Genomic DNA, 18629 nt, shown 5'->3' with positions numbered 1-18629 from the left:
GCATTTTTGATTCCGTATCTGCCAACTTGTAGCACGACCCACTTCTATAGACTTTTTATAAGACACGGCTTACGGGAATGAGATGGCGAGGAGCAGCCGAGATAAACCTTCAACACTTAGGTTGGAATTCTAGTGTCGACCCCGGCTAAAACTTCCGGGAGTTCGCGGGGGTCCATGACAGTCCAAAATGGGTTCGCGAAGACAAAAAGGTTGAGAACCACTGGTATACACTATACAGGAATGGAGTGGAACATAGGTCATGAATTGGGCTATCTGCAATGTGAGCTCTGGTGATTGCTACTTGCTAGGGTCTGGAATAGATTTCTCCACGGGCCGGATGAAATCATCTGAAGGGCCGTGTCTGGCCTGTCAGGATTGTGTTTGACAGTTCTGCTCTACTGTTAGGTCGGTGCGGTTATCTGTTTATGTGTTTTAATGAGGTCCGAAACTACATTTTTTTCTCCTCCCTGCCGGCCAAAAAAGCACTGCTCTTGGGCCCACCATAGGGTAGTCGATGTAGCTTGTTGGGCACTTACTGTATGCATTTGGCTCTTAAATTTTATTTATGAATTCTGTCAATAATATTGATTCTTCCATATATATTAGGCTTCTATAAAATGCACCAACAGGTTGCACATCTGGTGATTTCCAACATTTTATGGTAGCGACCTCATTTCCGACTTGAAAATGTTCCGTCGCAAAGCTCAAAACATGATCAGCTGCATGATTAATAAAAAAAAATTCAGCTTGCCCAAACTTACTCACGGCCTAGGAAGCTAATTACGTCCAACATCATCGCAATCCCCAGATAAAGGCGAACGACCTCAAGATTTGGAACTACTGTCTGTGACTGAAGCATCCAATCGGTCTTAACCAACTCTAGGAATATACCGTTAACTTAAAATTGCGATTACAATCAGACTTATTTCAGTAAGTGATGGTTATTTATATTTATTTTGATTACATTTTTGGCTAGGGTGGTGCCTGGTGCATATACTAATATCATTATACGTCGCAAGAACTCGCGCGCGGCGCGAAGAACAATTTTGAATAGCATATATCTGCTTGAAAATAATATTGTTTATGTTGATTTACGAAAAACTTTTGAGCCTGCTTCAAGCCTTCAAAATTCCGGACATTTAGGCATATTTTAGAAATTCCTCCCGGACGCAGATTTTTCAGTGAAATTCCGGACATGTCCGGGAAATTCCGGACGTATGGCAACCCTACCGTAACAGCAATTCGTCAGCCCCCTAAAAAACGATTGTCTTGCGCACCCATAGCGTGATAAACCAAACATCTGAGGGCTTCACCCCCCAAGAACCCCGTCGCGTAATTTCGATGGTCAGCAAAGTTTGTGTGGCCTGGTCGCCCGAAGCGCCAAAATTCTCTATAATGCATGAATGAATAGGTGGTATATGTCGCTATAAACTTTTTATCCTCTCAGCCCATGTAATCAGATTTACCAGTGGCGCCGAGTGAGCTGTTGTATTGGAAAATGAAGGCAACGTAATTAATAATTTAACATATTCGGGCGTGCCCGTTGGTACAATTAATTCGTTACATGTTGTTATTTTGTTACCTCTTGTCGCTATATAGTCAAAAGATATTGAAACGCATAATCGTATTAAACTAAAGTAAGCACGCGATTCAAAATTGGTATTTCATCACTGGCAAATAATTTTCTCTGATGAATGTTATTTGTCCTGTAGGGTGCAGATTGCGACGACATGAAAATTCGGCACGAGCGATTTAAGCACATATGGACAATTAGACTGATATACATCGAAGTTTATGGTCAACATAAGGGCAATCCTCTTCGGCTAAGGTTTTCTCACCTGACTATCTTTATGACACTCTTCTCGGAGTCCCATATTGACCGAAACTTTATATGTCTTCGTGCATCACGCCGAAATGCCTATTTCTCTTTTCTATAATTATGCGTATTCTTCCGTGGGGGAGTCGTCAAAACATTATGTGTAATTTATGTTCATTCACCGAAATAATTTAGGGCACCCTTCGAGCTCCCCGATTAGGGGTTTTGGTTGCGGCAGTTTCGGTCCTGGTAAGAGGTCAAAGTCCAGTCGGACTTTTCGGGACTTTGGTATTGGAAATATTTCGCGCTCGACGACCATTCTACTATACTGCTATATTAAACCATACACTCTTAGCGAAAAGAGTGGGTATACACACCCCAAAAGGTGGTACACGAAAACAGAACTTACGGAACCCTGCGAGTGTATATGACCAGAATCGACCCCATTCCTTGCGGTGTACATCGGATATTTCACCCTACCCATTAGAATTGATGGGGGCGTAATTTCAATATATACACCCTACTTGAAATCCTGTATCTTCTTCCAAATGGCACACTATTGCAAATAAACAGCCTTGATTGCATATATTTGATATCAATTGAACAATAATAACATAAAATGGAAACATATTTCGTGAAATAACAAAAACAGAGATGCCAGCGATGGAGAAAAAAATTCACTAAAATACTGCTCGAAGAACATTGCCCATGTAATATTGGGAAGTCGCCTCCTCCAGGTTTCCGCAAAACACTCTTGTACGGCGAAGGTCGAGTCCCTATCTTCAGCAAGAACTTGTGACATCATCCTGAAATCAAAAAGCATATTCACAACCCAATTAACAGGCACATATGCTAACATGCATAAACTAGAAGATTGATAACTTAACGAAAGACCACAAAAATAGAAGCCGTTACGAAGTATACGTATATATTTTCACAAAATACTTACAAAAAATCAGATGTTTCACTTGCTAAGGCATTGCAGCACAGACTGTGGCCCGATCGGGTGAACTTACCGCTATAGGAAACATATTTCCACATGATCACTGTATGTGCGGACAATTAGGCATCGACAAGATGGAAATTTATGGATAGTTTTCATGAAAGCGCATATAACAGGCAGACTTGGACAACTAGAAAACGTTCCGTTTTTCCAAATTAGATTGGAATTAAATTACAACTACAAGTTTTTTTTCGAATTAGAGTAGAATTAAAATTATAGCTACACAGTTAGAAATTAGATTAAAATTATAATTCTAGCCAACAGTTTTTTTTCAAATTAGATTATAATTAGAATTACTAAAATCGCGAAAAGTTGAATCAAACTCCGTTAATATCAAATCATAGTTCATCTTATGAGCATGAGAATAGCAAATGTCTGTACACTGTACAGTAGGGGTGTTCAAAAATGACTTTTAATTTCAAATTCTACTGGCTACTTGATAAAATTGTTAGGTTACCTAATTGAAGCCTGCACACCAAATTTGGTTTGATTCCAACCAGTAGCCGCATTGCTACAGGAGAAGAAAGTTTTTTATATATTATAATTATGAAAATGAATAAAAAAAGATTTAAAATTTTCTGTTCACCCCATTAAATTGTTAGGTTGTCTATAGAAACAATGCTCAACCGATTTGGCTCAATTCCAACCAGTGGAAGCGGAGTTATTGCCGTCGCAAAATTTTGGATTAGAATAAAATAGTATTTACGGTGACCGATTCTATAATCATTTATTACAATTGTGCCCACCGTAAATACTATTTTATTCAAATCCAAATTTTTGGACATCAATAACTCCGCTTCGGCTGGTTTGAATTGAGCCTAATTTGGCGGGCATAATTTCTATAGACTAGACCAGTGGTTCTCAACCTTTTTCACCTCGCGGACCGGTAAAATTTCAAAAAATATCTGACGGACCGGTGGACTTTCGGAAATTGAAATCTACCCAAAATTTAAGTATGAAGCCGTTTTTTGCAAGTATAGGATGATAGCGAGTGACATTTTTTAGGGTTTTGATCGTAATTAATTATGTTCATGATGGCATCCACGTGATTTTACGGTAGTGATTCTGCTCAGTCGAGGTAAAATAGCCTTTCCCCAATAAACGTGCTACCGCCAACTGTCTTTCGCGCCGTTTGCCGTTGATTTAACCGACCACGCCAACTCGAATAATATTCTTTTCTTCGACAATACCGAGAGAAGAATCGTTTCGGAGTCTAACCAAGCACCTTGTCATTGCACACTAGCCTACCACCAGGCGTAGGCCTCTGGCTATTACGGATGCAATGCGCCTCACGAAAACACCTGGCAACAGCCATACCTGGCCCATGGCCATACACAAAACCAGTGCCGAAAAAGGCACATCGTCAGTCAATCCCTCGAAAAACGTTGGCCTTGGGCCCCCCACGGTTAAAAGGATGCTTTCATCAGTACTTTTGAGCACATCAATTCTACTCAGTGCAGGCAGAGAGGTTACGTAGCCCAGTGGTTCCCAACCTTTTTTGTCTCGTGGCCTCCTTGACCAATATTTGAGCTGAATTTCCCCCCTATGAAAAATTTGCCCGTGGCTAAAAAAGTTGCTTTTTAACGCACAGCCATTGTTGACTGAGCAATTACTGGACAATTATATTGAGATATGTCCGAACTATGTCGAATGCTGACCGCACTACCTACACTGTGGTAAAGTACAGCTAAACTTGACTTGTTTTTTTTTACCGGTTGGGTAGCCGCTGACGAAACATAAATCACTATGAGCCCGCTTGCTATGGCGTTGAGTGGAATCGATGAATTTGATATGTTTTTCACATTAGCTCATATGTTGACTTGGAAAGGTAAGGAAAACAATTTCACCAGCGGCCTTGTGCTGAATTCGGCTTGACTTTTTCCTGCTTAGTAGCAATTTCATCGGGAGGCTGTGTAGGGCCAGGCCAATTTCCTGCATTTTTTATATTCCATAGCGGCCGACTTATTAAGCACGGCCCACTTTTAGGCTTTTATAAGACACCGCTAACACGGATGAGATGGCAATGAGGTGCCTAGATAAACTCCCAGCACTTTGGTAGGAATTCTTGAGTCGACCTCGGTCGGACTCTAACCCAGAACCCATTGGTGTTGCAGCTGTGGAGTTTATCACTGCACTATTTCGCCACCCATTGTGAACCCTGTGAATCTTCCGATGCAACGCCAAAGCCACTTTCCCCCCTAAAAATTTCAAAATACCTTCCGGTTGTGAACCACTGACGTAGCCTAATCGCGCCATGCGCGGAAATTTTCTATAATTCATGGCCGAATCAGTCAATAATATTGTTAATTGCGTACATATTACTATAAGTTATTAGATTACATATTACTATAAATTATCAGATTATCCGGTAGATCTGAGTGAGGTGTCGTCTTGGAAAATTTAGGGCATGTAATCAAATTAAACATATTCGTACTGGAATGTTGCAAATAATTACTTCGTGGCATGTCATTAATTTTGTTATATAGTGAATCGAGATTAAAATCGCCCAAGCGTACTAAGCTAAAAAGACGCACAGGATTCCAAATTGCTATTTCTTAACTGGAAAATACCTTTTCACTGTGGGATGGCGTTTTACCTGTGGGGTAGAGATTGCCAGGATAGCGAAATTTAGCTCCAGCCATTTAGGGGCCTATGGACAATTTGACATATGCATATCAAGGTTTTCGTTCTACAAAGAGCATACGTTTTCGGTCAAGGTGCTTCCGCTGCCAAATTTTGGCACACTTTATGCAGTCCTATGTTAACCTAAACTTCATCAATTGTTGGTACGTCGTGGCGCGGCAATGGCTGACGCCGAAAATGCCTAATCTTATAAATCATGCGCATTTCTTGGCGGAAGGGCACTTAATAATCAAGGTATTTAGTGACACAAAATCGAACAGAGCGTGAAAAAAATTGAAAAAAGTTGGATGAAGTTTCAACTAAAATAGTCCATAATTTATGTTCATTCACGAAATAACTTTAGGCCCCCTTCAAGCTTGGCCCCCATCAATTGGGTTTTTGTGGTGCGGCAGTTACGATAGGGCCTAGGCTACTGCACAAAATGAATGAATGGAAAACGAATCATCGTGCAAACTGAGCATTTTAGCGAGTCAGCTCGTACTTGTCGCTTGCATGTCGTCAAATGACACGGCCTGAACTTGAAGTCAAATGTTTCCAGACCTAATGTCACCTCATGAAGTTCTCAATCAGTTTAAATTTTGATGTTTTATTTATTTTATCAATGGACAAAGCCGTCAGCATATTGCTTCTTGGAATTAAGGTATAAAATTGCAAAATGCCTGGCGGACCGGCAGGAAAGTCGTCGCGGACCGGCACCGGTCCGCGGACCGGCGGTTGAGAACCACTGGACTAGACAACCTTACAATTTCATGGGTGAAGAGAAAACTTTGAATTTGTTAAAAAAAACTTTTTTCTCCTGTAGCAATGCGGCTACTGGTTGGAATTGAACCAAATTTGGTGTGTAGGCTTCAATTCGGTAATCTAACAATTTTATCAAGTAGCCAGTAGAATTTGAGAATAAAAAGTCATTTTTAACACGCCTACTGTACAGCAAGCTTGGCTTGTTTCGCACTATACAGTTCTCCTGTAGCATTTCCAGGAAAACCAGACATTTGATTAGAATTAAAATTAGACCATAGAAAGCTTTCATACATTCGATTAGAATTGGAATTTGAGCATAGAAACATTTCACAAAATAGAATAATATAATTAGACAGACTAGAATATCTATAGTTGTCCAAGTCTGGCAACATCGCCTGTATCAGGAATAACTGAATATATTTTTGAAAATTCTTTCTGTTGGTAGTGTCATATGCCATTAGTAATTTTATATTAGTCGCGAAGATTCATATCGCAATTTTCAAAGTAGAAACCTCAAAAAAACTGCTTACCATACTTGTCTATTTTTCCGACATTTCGTATTCTACTTCCGCTTGACGTTGTTTTGACTTGTAATGGGAACTGTTGCATCTACTTGTAATCGAGTATAGATTGACGGCGATATTTCTACATCGACTTGAGTAGCAACGCTGATAACTTTGACCATCTTTGCTTTGGTTTACCTCATATATGCGACTACGAAAGTTGACATCAGGTGTCGTTAACAAAGTTGTCATACCTGCTGGCTTGATAACGAGTCTTTCAGTTTTCGCAGCATATTCCTAACCTCGGTTAGTTCCTGTGATATAATCTTGCTCTTGCAACATGCAGTCTTCAAGCAGCATCCTAAAATTTGAAGAAAATCAGAGAAAGAGATGCATGGACTTGATTTAAATTTGACTACTTGGTATTAATCCAAAACACGAAACATTTCCTGATTGGGCAATATTGACTTTCAGAATGGATTCAAAGGGACCACAGATCAGGGTTGTACTGACCCGAGTCATGACTCGACTCGAGTCACGATTTTCTGATGACTCGACTTGACTCGAGTCATTTTCTCAAAATATGGAAATGACTCGACTCGAGTCAATCAGTTTATTGACTCGACTTGAACTTGAGTCATTGCGCATGACTCGAACCTAGTCATATGACTCAAGATTCAGACGGCCAAGATCTACATTTCATTGAAATTTCGGAGAATAGTAAAGTATCCACACTATTTGGATTACGCCTGTTGGTACTAAGGCATTGCAGCACAGACTGTGGCCCGATAGGGTGAACTTACCGCTATAGGAAACATATTCACACAGAATCACTGTATGTGTGTGGGCAATTAGTCATCGACAAGATGTAAATTCATGGATAGTTTTCATGAAAACCGCATGTAACAGGCAGACTTGGACAACTAGAAAAAGTTCCCTTTTTCCAAATTAGATTGGAATTAAATTACAACTACAAGTTTTTTTTTCGAATTAGAGTAGAATTAAAATTATAGCTACACAGGTTCGAAATTAGATTAAAATTATAATTCTGGCGAACAGTTTTTTTTCAAATTAGATTAGAATTAGAATTACTGAAATCGCGAAAAGTTGAATCAAACTCCGTTAATATCAAATCATAGTTCATCCTATGAGCATGAGAATAGCAAATGTCTGTACAGAAGGGGTGTTCAAAAATGACTTTTTCGTTCAAATTCTATTGGCTACTTGATAAAATTGTTAGGTTACCTAATTGAAGCCTGCACACCAAATTTGGTTCGATTCCAACCAGTAACCGCATTGCTACAGGAGAAGAAAGTTTTTTATTTATTATATGAAAATGAATTAAGAAAGATTTAAAATTTTCTGCTCACCCCATTAAATTGTTAGTTTGTCTATAGAAACAATGCTCAACCGATTTGGCTCAATTCTAACCAGTCGAAGCGGAGGTATTGCCGTCGCAAAATTTTGGATTTGAATAGAATAGTATTTACGGTGACCGGTTCTTTAATTATTTATTACAATTGTGCCCACCGTAAATACTATTTTATTCAAATCCAAATTTTTCGACATCAATAACTGCGCTTCGGCTGGTTTGAATTGAGCCAAATTTGGTGGGCATCGTTTCTATAGACAACCTTACAATTTCATGGGTGAACAGAAAATTTTGAATTTTTTTAATCAATTTTTAAATAATAAATAAAAAACTTTCTTCTCCTGTAGCAATGTGGCTACTGGTTGGAATTGAACCCAATTTGGTGTGCAGGCTTCAATTCGGTAATCTAACAATTTTATCAAGTAGCCCGTAGAATTTAAGAATAAAAAGTCATTTTTAACACCCCTAATGTACAGCAAGCTTGGCTTGTTTCGCACTATACAGTTCTCCTGTAGCATTTCCAGGAAAACCAGACATTAGATTAGAATTAAAATTAGACCATAGAAAGATTTCATACATTCGATTAGAATTGGAATTAGAGCATAGAAACATTTCACAAATTAGAATAGCTTCAATTAGGATAATTAGACAACTAGAATATCTATAGTTGTCCAAGTCTGGCAACACCGCCTGTGTCAGGAATAATTGAATATATTTTTGAAGATTCTTTCTGTTCGTTGTGTCATATGCCATTAGTAATTTTATATTAGTCGCGAAGATTCATATCAAAATTTTCAAAGTAGAAACCTCCGAAAAACTGCTGTCCATACTTGTCTATTTTTCCGACATTTCGTATTCTACTTCCACTCGACATAGTTTTGACTTGTATTGGGAACTGTTGCATCTACTTGTAATCAAGTATAAATAGACGGCGGTATTTCTACATCGACTTGAGTAGCAACGCTGGTAACTTTGACCATCTCAGCTTTGGTTTACCTCATATATGCGACTACGAAAGTTCACATCAGGTGCCGTTAACAAAGTTGTCATACCTGCTGGCTTGATAACGAGTCTTTCAGTTTTCGCAGCATACTCCTAAACTCGGTTAGTTCCAGTGATATAATCTTGCCCTTGCAGCTTGCAGTCTTTAGGCAACATCCTAAAATTTGAGGAAAATCAGAGAAAGAGATGCATGGACTTGATCTAAATTAGACTACTTGGTATTAATCCAAAACACGAAACATTTCCTTATTGGGCAATGTTGACTTTCAGAATAGATTCAAAGCGACCGCAGATACAGGTCTGATTAGAAAACCTTGACTTGCCTTATACATGGAAATTAGCAAATTAGCTGGATGCTAATGATTACCTTGCAATATGTGCTGTTTGATAACGATCCATCACTGTTTCGCAGCATACGGTTTTACGGTTCAATATGCGACGTCGACTTGGTTGAAATGGCCTGACATGATCTTGTATAGTAGCATCCTAAAATTGAAAAAATAACCATGAGGTAGAAACGTTTAGTTGACAATTTGGATTGGATTCTAAACTCATCTAATATGTGCGCTAGGGGTCTTCAAAATGAATTTTTTTTCTCAAATCGTACTGGCTACTTGATAAAATTGTTAGGTTACCTAATTGAAGCCTGCACACCAAATTTGGTTCGATTCCAACCAGTAGCCGCATTGCTACAGGAGAAGAAAGTTTTTTATTTATTATATGAAAATGAATAAAAAAAAATTTAAAATTTTCTGTTCACTCCATTAAATTGTTAGGTTGTCTATGGAAACAAGGCTCAACCGATTTGGCTCAATTCCAACTACGGTAGTGAAAGCGGAGTTATTGCCGTCGAAAAATTTTGGATTTTAATAAAATAGTATTTACGGTGACCAATTCTTTAACCATTTATTACAGTTGTGCCCACCGTAAATACTATTTTATTAAAATCCAAATTTTTCGACATCAATAACTCCGCTTCCGCTGGTTTTAATTATGGCAAATTTGGCGGGTATCGTTTATAGACAACCTAACAATTTCATGGGTGAACAGAAAATTTTGAATTTTTGGACTCATTTTTATATAAAAAATAAAAAAACTTTCTTCTCCTGTAGCAATGCGGGTGCTGGTTGGAATCAAACCAAATTTAGTGTGCAAGCTTCAATTAGGTAGCCTAAAAATTTTATCAAGTAGCTAGTAGAATTTTAGAATAAAAAGACATTTTTGAACACCGCTGCTGCACAGCAAGCTTGACTCGTTTCGCACTATACAGTTCTCCTGTAGCCTTTTCAGGTAAACCAGACATTAGATTAGAATTAAAATTGCCGTAGACCATAGAAAGATTTCATAAATTCGATTAGAATTAGAATTAGAGCATAGAAACATTTCACAAATTAGAATAGCTTCAATTAGTATAATTAGACAACTAGAATATCTAGTTGTCCAAGTCTGGCAACACCACCTGTATCAGGAATAACTGAATATATTTTTGAAGATTCTTCCTGTTAGTAGTGTCATATGCCATTAGTGATTTTATATTAGTCGTGAAGATTCATATCGCAATTTTCAAAGTAGAAACTTCCGAAAAACTGCTTACCATACTTGACTATTCTTCCGACATTTTGTATTCTACTTCCACTTGACGTAGTTTTGACTTGTATTGGGAACTGTTGCATTACTTGTAATCGAGCATAAATTGACGGCGGTATTTCTACATCGACTTGAGTAGCAACGCTAGTAACTTTCACCATCTCTGCTTTGGTTTACCTCATATATGCGACTACGAAAGTTGACATCAGGTGTCGTTAATAAAGTTGTAATACCTGCTGGCTTGATAACAAGTCTTTCAGTTTTCGCAGCATACTCCTAAACTTGGTTGATTATATAATCTTGCTCTTGCTGCATGCGGTCTCTAAAATTTATAGAAAATCAGAGAAAGAGATGCATGGACTTTGATATGAATTTAATATTGATTCAAAACACGTTTGAAACGTTTCCTCTTTAGGCAATATTGACTTTCAGAATGGATTCAAAGGGACCACAGATCAGGGTTGTACTGACTCAAGTCATGACTCGACTCGAGTCCGACTCGAGTCACGATTTTCTGATGACTCGACTTGACTCGAGTCATTTTCTCAAAAATATGGAGATGACTCGACTCGAGTCAATCAGTGTATTGACTCGACTTGGACTCGACTCATTGCGGATGACTCGAACCAAGTCATATTTGACTCACGATTCAGACGGCCAAGACCTACATTTCATTGAAATTTCGGAGAATAGTAAAGTAACCACACTATTTGGATTACGCCTATTGGTACTGGTACTTAAAAATTCGACCAGTGAGGAAAATTAGTATATTGATAAATGCGAACCATTCAATATCACCAAACAGAGTTATAAAAAGGGGATTTACCAAGATTTCAACTGGAAACTGATCAGTCAACACAATGACTTGGACTCGGACTCGAGTCATAATACCATGACTCGGGCTCGACCCTCTGTTTGCTGACCTGGACTCGGTGGTCGAAGGAAAATGACTCGACCTGACTCGAGTCAAAACTATATAAGTGAGATTGACTTCTGACTCGGAGCCTCGTGACTTGGTTACAACCCCGCCACAGATACATGTCTGAGTGTGTCTTGATTAGAACACGTTGACTTGTCTTATACATCGAAATTAGCAAATTAGCTGGATGATAATGATTACCTTGGAATATGAGCTGTTTGATAACGATCCTTTACTGTTTCGCATCATACGCTTTTACCGGTAAATGCGATGTCGATTTGGTTGAAATTCCCTGATATTAGCCTGTATAGCAGCATCCTAAAATTGAAAAAATAACTATGAGGCATAAACGTTTAGTTGACCATTTGGATTGGATTCGAAACGCCCAAGGCATCCTAAATGTGTACTGATGTTGCAGCCTTGACTTGCTTTATGCTTGTAAATAAGCGAGTTAAAATACAATTTTGCAACTCTCCTACGCATAGTATATTACTCACCAACAACATATTTGATCTCACATTCACAGAGTAAGAGTCTACCACTAATAGCAATAAGTCCTTGAATCTAACAAGAAGCAGATTTGTGCATATGCACAGATCTTGTGTATGTCATATCATGAGTCAAGAAGTGCATATATTAGGATTTGTTTATATTGATCAAAAAGACAGTTTAATAAACTTTGGCAAGGCTATGTTTGCCTCTTCATATTGGTAAAACATTGAAGACCAAGCTAATCGTGCACTGTTGCACACCGAGTTGACCGCAGTAGTGCGCATTGCTACTCAAGCAATAGATGTAAATTTCTACTCAATGACAAGTATATAGAAGTGACTATGTCAAATCCATGTCAAACTGCTTCAAATGAAAATAACTATATGAACAGAACTCAGAGAAGTAGTTTCAAAAGAAGTAGTCTGGCTGATGGGTCAAATACTCTTAGCAGACAGTCTGAGGGGGCCACTGCAAAATATGTTCAATAAGGCAAGCCTGTTCCTACTCAAGTCTATCATATTCATAGTGATAGCAATATAGCATCCTCATATTTTCACCCGTGTCATAATATCATTAATATTTACTGGCCCCAATTTATGGGAATCGAAAGCTTTCATCAAATGTCGATTGCTCACCTCAGATACCATTGCTTCATATGCTTCAACCCTTTGATGTTTGTATGTTACACTTGTTTTCTCATGAGGAGAATCGATAATTTCATTCTTCAAGAGCCACAAATTTGTGATATTTGATCAAGTCTGAAGTAGAATAGAGAATATGTTTACCTTCCTACCATAACATAACATAACATATAATGTTTATATAGCTCAGTGATAATGACAAGGTGATAGGCTTATAACATAACTCTGCATAGTCAGTGGTAGGCTACCCTTTACACTTAAAAAGGTCGCGATGTGCTTTGGTAATCATTATACTTACGGTATATAACGACAATCGAATCGATTTTTTTTTCAATGCGCTTACAAACGATGTTGCTCAAACCCAAATTACCGTAGTTTATAATCATAGCCAGTGGCGGCTCGTGACAATATCGGGTGGTGGGGCAAGGGCTACAAGCGACTTTTTATCAAGATGACGTCACAATGGAGTTTTCCAACGTAAACAAGTAACTTATTGGTACGAACTACGGTAGGGTTACCATATTTCTGTTACCCAAATTCCGGACACTTTTTAGCGCCCACCAGTGGATTTCAAAATGAGTTATGAGCACATTGTCTGTCAATATGACGTCACACTAGCAAAGCTTTGCTTATTGACCAGAGATGGTCAGTTGGTCACGAACCAGGTACAGGGGTATGTGGCTGTGCGTCTTGTAACCAGGACAGAAACCACATTGGTCAGCCCACTCCCGACCAAATAGAAAATGATTTGGGGCCCACCATAGGGTAACCGATGTCACTTCTTGGGAGGGGGGCTTGCTATATGCATCTGGTTTCAATATGGATCTGGTCGTTAAATTTTTGAATGACTTTTGTCAATAATAACATTAATTAATAATAACAGTGGTTTTCAACCTTTTATGGTCGCGACTCCATCTCCAATTTAAAAATGTTTCGTGGCGCAGATCAAAATTTGGCGATCTGATTACTAAAAGAAGTCAGCACCTTTGCCCAGACTTACTCACAGGCTATTTTGGGAGCTGATCATGTTCAACATCATCGCGAACCCCAAAATAAAGGCAAGCGACCCCCACGTTTGGAACCACTATCTTTGAATAAAGAATTTAAAAGACCTTAACCATCCCTAGGAATATGCCGTTCTCCTATAATTGCAATTACAATTAGGCTTATTTCGGTGAATCAGGGTTATTTTTATTTATATTTTATTGCAATTTTAGCGAGGGTGGTAATATTCCCACATTAACATAGGCGCTGAACTCTAATTTTCCCTAGGTATGCGAGATCGATGACGTCACAAAGGGATGACGTCATAATGCGCCAGAATTGGCAAATTAGCCGACTCGCAAGCGTTCAATATCACCTGGCACTTGTACATGGTGACAAAATTACGATATGATTAAGCAGGCCGCGTAGCCAGCCGGCCGCTTGCTGAATTGATTGAATCCATTTCAAATTTACCAAGGTAGCATCAGTTTATTATGGTTAAGTACATGCACCAATGCCGATAATACAGCGATCGGATCAGCATCCTTGTGTAATATACTCGACACATCACGCTACCATAAGATTACCAACGCGTGCGACTGTGTAGTCAATTAGCGAGCTCGCAATCTCCGCAACATATTCGCCAACACACGCGCCGACAATCGGGAGATTTCAATCACTCCGCCTCGAGAACAAACGAATACGCATCTTCGGCGACGGCTAATAAGGTTGCAGGAATTATTTTCCCAAATAGAAAGTCTGTTCTGGACTCTATTCATTAGTGACTTTGATTTCATAGGAGTTGAAAGTTTCAATATCAAGAGCCTGCAAGACATTTTCGGATCGTTCTGTTTTAGTATTAGCGTTAGTCAAAATCAATTACGGCGCTGTCTGTTCACGGTCAGTATGTATTTCAATCAATTCCGTCCATGTTCATCGTTCAATGTCTGAGCCAGTCTGACATCACAATCACAGAAGAAGCGACAGTTCCGGCCGGCGCATAAGATATCATGTTTCTTCACAGTAGGAGATGACAATCGCAACATTTCGCGCATATAGAAATTGACATCTTTAGTATCGAGTTCTCGGTCTTGTTGCCTCGCGTTGCGTCTTCTGACCACTCGCGTTTGATCAAATATTCAGGCGCATAGCGCATAGCGAAGCTTTAATTGCTTATGACCTGTGAACTCTCATTTCGTATTTCTGTTCCTCTCATTTGGTGATTGGGTCAATGATTATTTGATTGTTGGGTTAAGACGTAGTGTATAAATGCGTTTGTGTGTTAGCTAGTGCTTGCTGTTAATTTACCTGTGTTGTCTACGCTGGATGCTACTTGCTGCTGTAAGAACAGATTTTCTGCTTCTGTGAAATATATTTAATTCGATTGAAGATATATCTCAAGCCTCGACGGATCAGGTCAAGATAGATCGTTCATCAAAGGTTATGCGCCCTTGTTAATCTCGTGTCTACAGCCACAATGTCAGCAGTTTCAAGCCTAGATAAACTGAAATGCGGTAAAAACAGTAATTGGACGTCGTGGAAAGTCCAAGTGAAAGACCTCCTCATGGCGAATGAATTGTGGAATAGTGTTATGGGCACTGACACCGCAGAAGGAGCTGCCTCTAGAAAAATGAAAGCCGCAGGAATTCTGCTCTGTAACTTGAGTGGATCGGTGTTACCAACTATACCTGAAGATCACCACGATGATCCCAAGGAAATTTGGAATGACTTGAAGGCAAAGTTTGAACCACAGAATGCTACGCTTTATCTTACATTGAAAATGGAGATCGATATGTTGCCGACATTCACGGAAAAGAACGTCCTTGAGAAAATTGAGGAATGTCAAATGCTATTCCAAAGGATGGCAAGCTTGGGTCGTGCCGTTTCCGAGACCGACCAAGTATTCGAAGTGATCAAGCACTTGCCTCCTAGTCTTGATGTAACTCGAAGCTATATTCTGAATGAGATACAGAACAAGCCGAGATTCTCGTTAAATGATTTGTTACTGCGCGTACAAACTGATCTATCGATTCGACCGAAAGAATCTGTACAGGCGTACCACGCAAGAAACAATGCAAGACGAAAGAGTGGAAAACCGAAATTTAATGGAAATTGTGATCATTGCGGAAAGTATGGTCATAAAATGTCGGATTGTTGGAACCGTCCTGAAAATAATGAAAAACGCGTGTCTTGTGAACGTGGAAAAGGAAGTGAATTCAGGAAACACCGAGAAAGTAGACAACGTCAAAGTGCTAACTTTGCCGGCGATCAAAACGGCAATAGTTGTGCACAAGCATCTCGTTCTAAGAAATCACCGAAGCATGCGATGTTTTATTCATCTGACGTCGTGCGTTCTAAGAATCTTGGATCGAAGAATTACATGCCAGGTGTTGAATCAATCTCTGGAGTCAAAAGACATTACTTGCTTCACACGTCAGCATTTTTGTCTCGAAATCGACAATTTGTAATATGTGATAGTGGTGCAACTAGTCACATGAGTTGCAGGAAAGAATTATTTATCGACCTGAAAGATTGCCACGAAGAAATTGAATTAGGCGATGGAAACCTGATTTACACTGAAGGGATCGGAACTCTTCGAATAATTATCTTCCGTGATGGCGAAGAATATGGCATTGCAGATTTGCAGAATGCGCTTTATGTGCCAGACCTATCGACAACGTTATTCTCGATTCGAGCTGCTGTTGCCAGGCATCAGTATGAAGTTACTTTCAAGTCGAAGAAGCTTCGAATTCTGGATCGATACGAGGGTCATATTGTTGCAACTGGGTCACTGAAAAATGGTCTCTACATGTTAGATTATCGACCTTGTAACAAAGAAGAAATGAAGATACCGTTGAAAACCAATGAGAACAGCGGAATTCAGGATCTTTCTGATGATGATCATGACGAATTGAATCGTGATAGCAATTGTTTTCGTACTGGTGCAACTGGTACAGACACTGAAGAATCTGACACCGATGATGCAGAGCTAGATCGAAAAGACTCTCAAATCATGCGCTGTGCAGAAGGAGCCTCATCCGGACATCCTGTTAATGGTGATGAACAAAACGAAAAGTGCTTTGGTGGTACCGCATCAGCTGATGTATGGCATCAACGTTTTGGACACATTGGCGAGGAAAATCTTCGTAAAATGGTTGCGAAGAATATGGTTAACGACTTGAAGTTGAGCGAGTCGAAGAACATGAAGTTTTGTGAACCGTGTGCTTTGGGGAAATCCACGAAGTTAGCATTCCCGAAACGATCTGAACGCCGTGCAACGAGGACGTTGGAATTGATTCACTCGGATGTTTGTGGACCCATTTCACCAGAGTCACAAGGTGGTTCAAGATACTTTCTAACGTTTACTGACGATTACAGTCGAATGTCGTGGGTGATACCTCTGAAACGGAAGTCCGATGTGTTCGCTGAACTGAAATTCTTCGTTTCAAACCAAGAAAAATTTCGCCGTCAGTCAGTTGGATGTATACGCACGGACAATGGCGGAGAATACGTGAGCAACGAATGCGAATCGTGGTTGAAAGAAAAAGGCATCCGACATGAGAAGTCTGTACGGTCATGTCCTTCGCAAAATGGAGTTGCAGAACGCTTGAACCGAGTTCTCTGTGAGAGAGCTTCTGCGATGCTTCATGGAGCAAAATTACCTGGTTTCTTGTGGGCGGAAGCAATAATGACAGCCGCTTATCTGAAGAACAGAAGTCCAACCGTTGCTCTCAACAGCAAAACTCCATTTGAAGCTTATCATGGGACTAAGCCGAATGTAAGACACTTGAGAATATTTGGGTGTAAAGCCTATGCCTTCATAGAGAAAAGTGAAAGGAAGAAAAAGCTTGATCCGAAAGCTGATGTGTGCAATTTAATCGGGTATGATTTATTATCCAAAGGTTACCGTCTGTGGTCCGAAGACAGGAAAGCAGTTCTGATTCGGCGACACGTTAAATTTGATGAATACCGATTTGGCCAGGAAGGAGAATCGACTGAGGTTCAGCCTGAGTGTCCTACATCGTCATTCATCTATCCTTCATTAAACAGTGACGAACAGCAATCAGCGGATAACCGATTGGTAGAAACGCCGACGAATGAACAAGTGGAAGGAGTGCGTCGATCATCGCGACGGAATGCAGGAAATCCTCCACCAAGACTTGCTTACAATGAGAATTTCGAGCAAACCGAAGACACAGAAGTGCTGACTTATGCGATACCCGCAGCAGTTCATCAGTTGAATGAACCGAAAAACTTGAAAGAAGCCTTCCAGTCAGAGCACTCTGATATGTGGAAAGAAGCTGCAAATGAAGAAATCACATCGATGAAATATTTAAAAGTATGGGATCTCGTTAATCCTCCACCCGATGCGAAGATTTTGGGGAATAAATGGGTTCTCAAGTATAAATATGACGAAAATGGAAACGTCACGCGCGCCAAAACAAGACTTGTAGCACTTGGAAATATCCAGAGATATGGAAAAGACTACGAACAAACGTTTTCGCCTGTCGTTCATGCAAGTTCAGTTCGAGCGTATGTTGCATTGGCAGTCGAAGAAAATATGGAAATTCATGAGATGGACGTCAAAACCGCTTTTCTACATGGTAGATTGGACGAGATCATCTATATGAAACAGCCCGAAGGCTTTATACAGAAAGGACAAGCGGATAAGGTGTGTCTCCTGAGAAAGTCCATATATGGTTTGAAGCAATCACCGCGATGCTGGAATCAAGCTCTACACGAGGAATTGATTAAGGTGGGCTTTGAACAAACGAAATCTGATCCTTGTATTTACAGTGGCGTTTACGACGAAGGAGTCGTACAATTGGCAGTCTACGTTGACGATATACTCTAAGCGGGGAAAACAAAGAAAGTAATATTGAAGACGAAGTCTACTTTGCAAAAGATGTTCAATGTCAAAGATAT

General features: G+C 39.6%; 2 long non-coding RNA genes across 2 annotated transcripts in view; both read right to left on the bottom strand.

The window, feature by feature from the left end:
• Window positions 1–18629, bottom strand: part of LOC145438169 (uncharacterized) — a 373612-nt gene that overhangs the window by 143457 nt on the left and 211526 nt on the right. The gene's annotated exons all lie outside the window — the stretch shown is intronic.
• On the bottom strand, window positions 8173–13362 carry LOC145438172 (uncharacterized). The gene is made up of 3 exons (XR_013914874.1): window positions 11788–13362; window positions 10901–10989; window positions 8173–9566 (listed from the first exon to the last, which is right to left on the bottom strand). It is a non-coding gene; the product is annotated as an uncharacterized LOC145438172 (long non-coding RNA).

This window comes from Botryllus schlosseri, chromosome 4, assembly GCF_051294905.1.
Source record: "Botryllus schlosseri isolate E-star chromosome 4, Bs_hap1, whole genome shotgun sequence".
Taxonomy (NCBI): Eukaryota; Metazoa; Chordata; class Ascidiacea; order Stolidobranchia; family Styelidae; genus Botryllus; species Botryllus schlosseri.
This window is presented reverse-complemented; position numbering and strand designations above follow the sequence as displayed.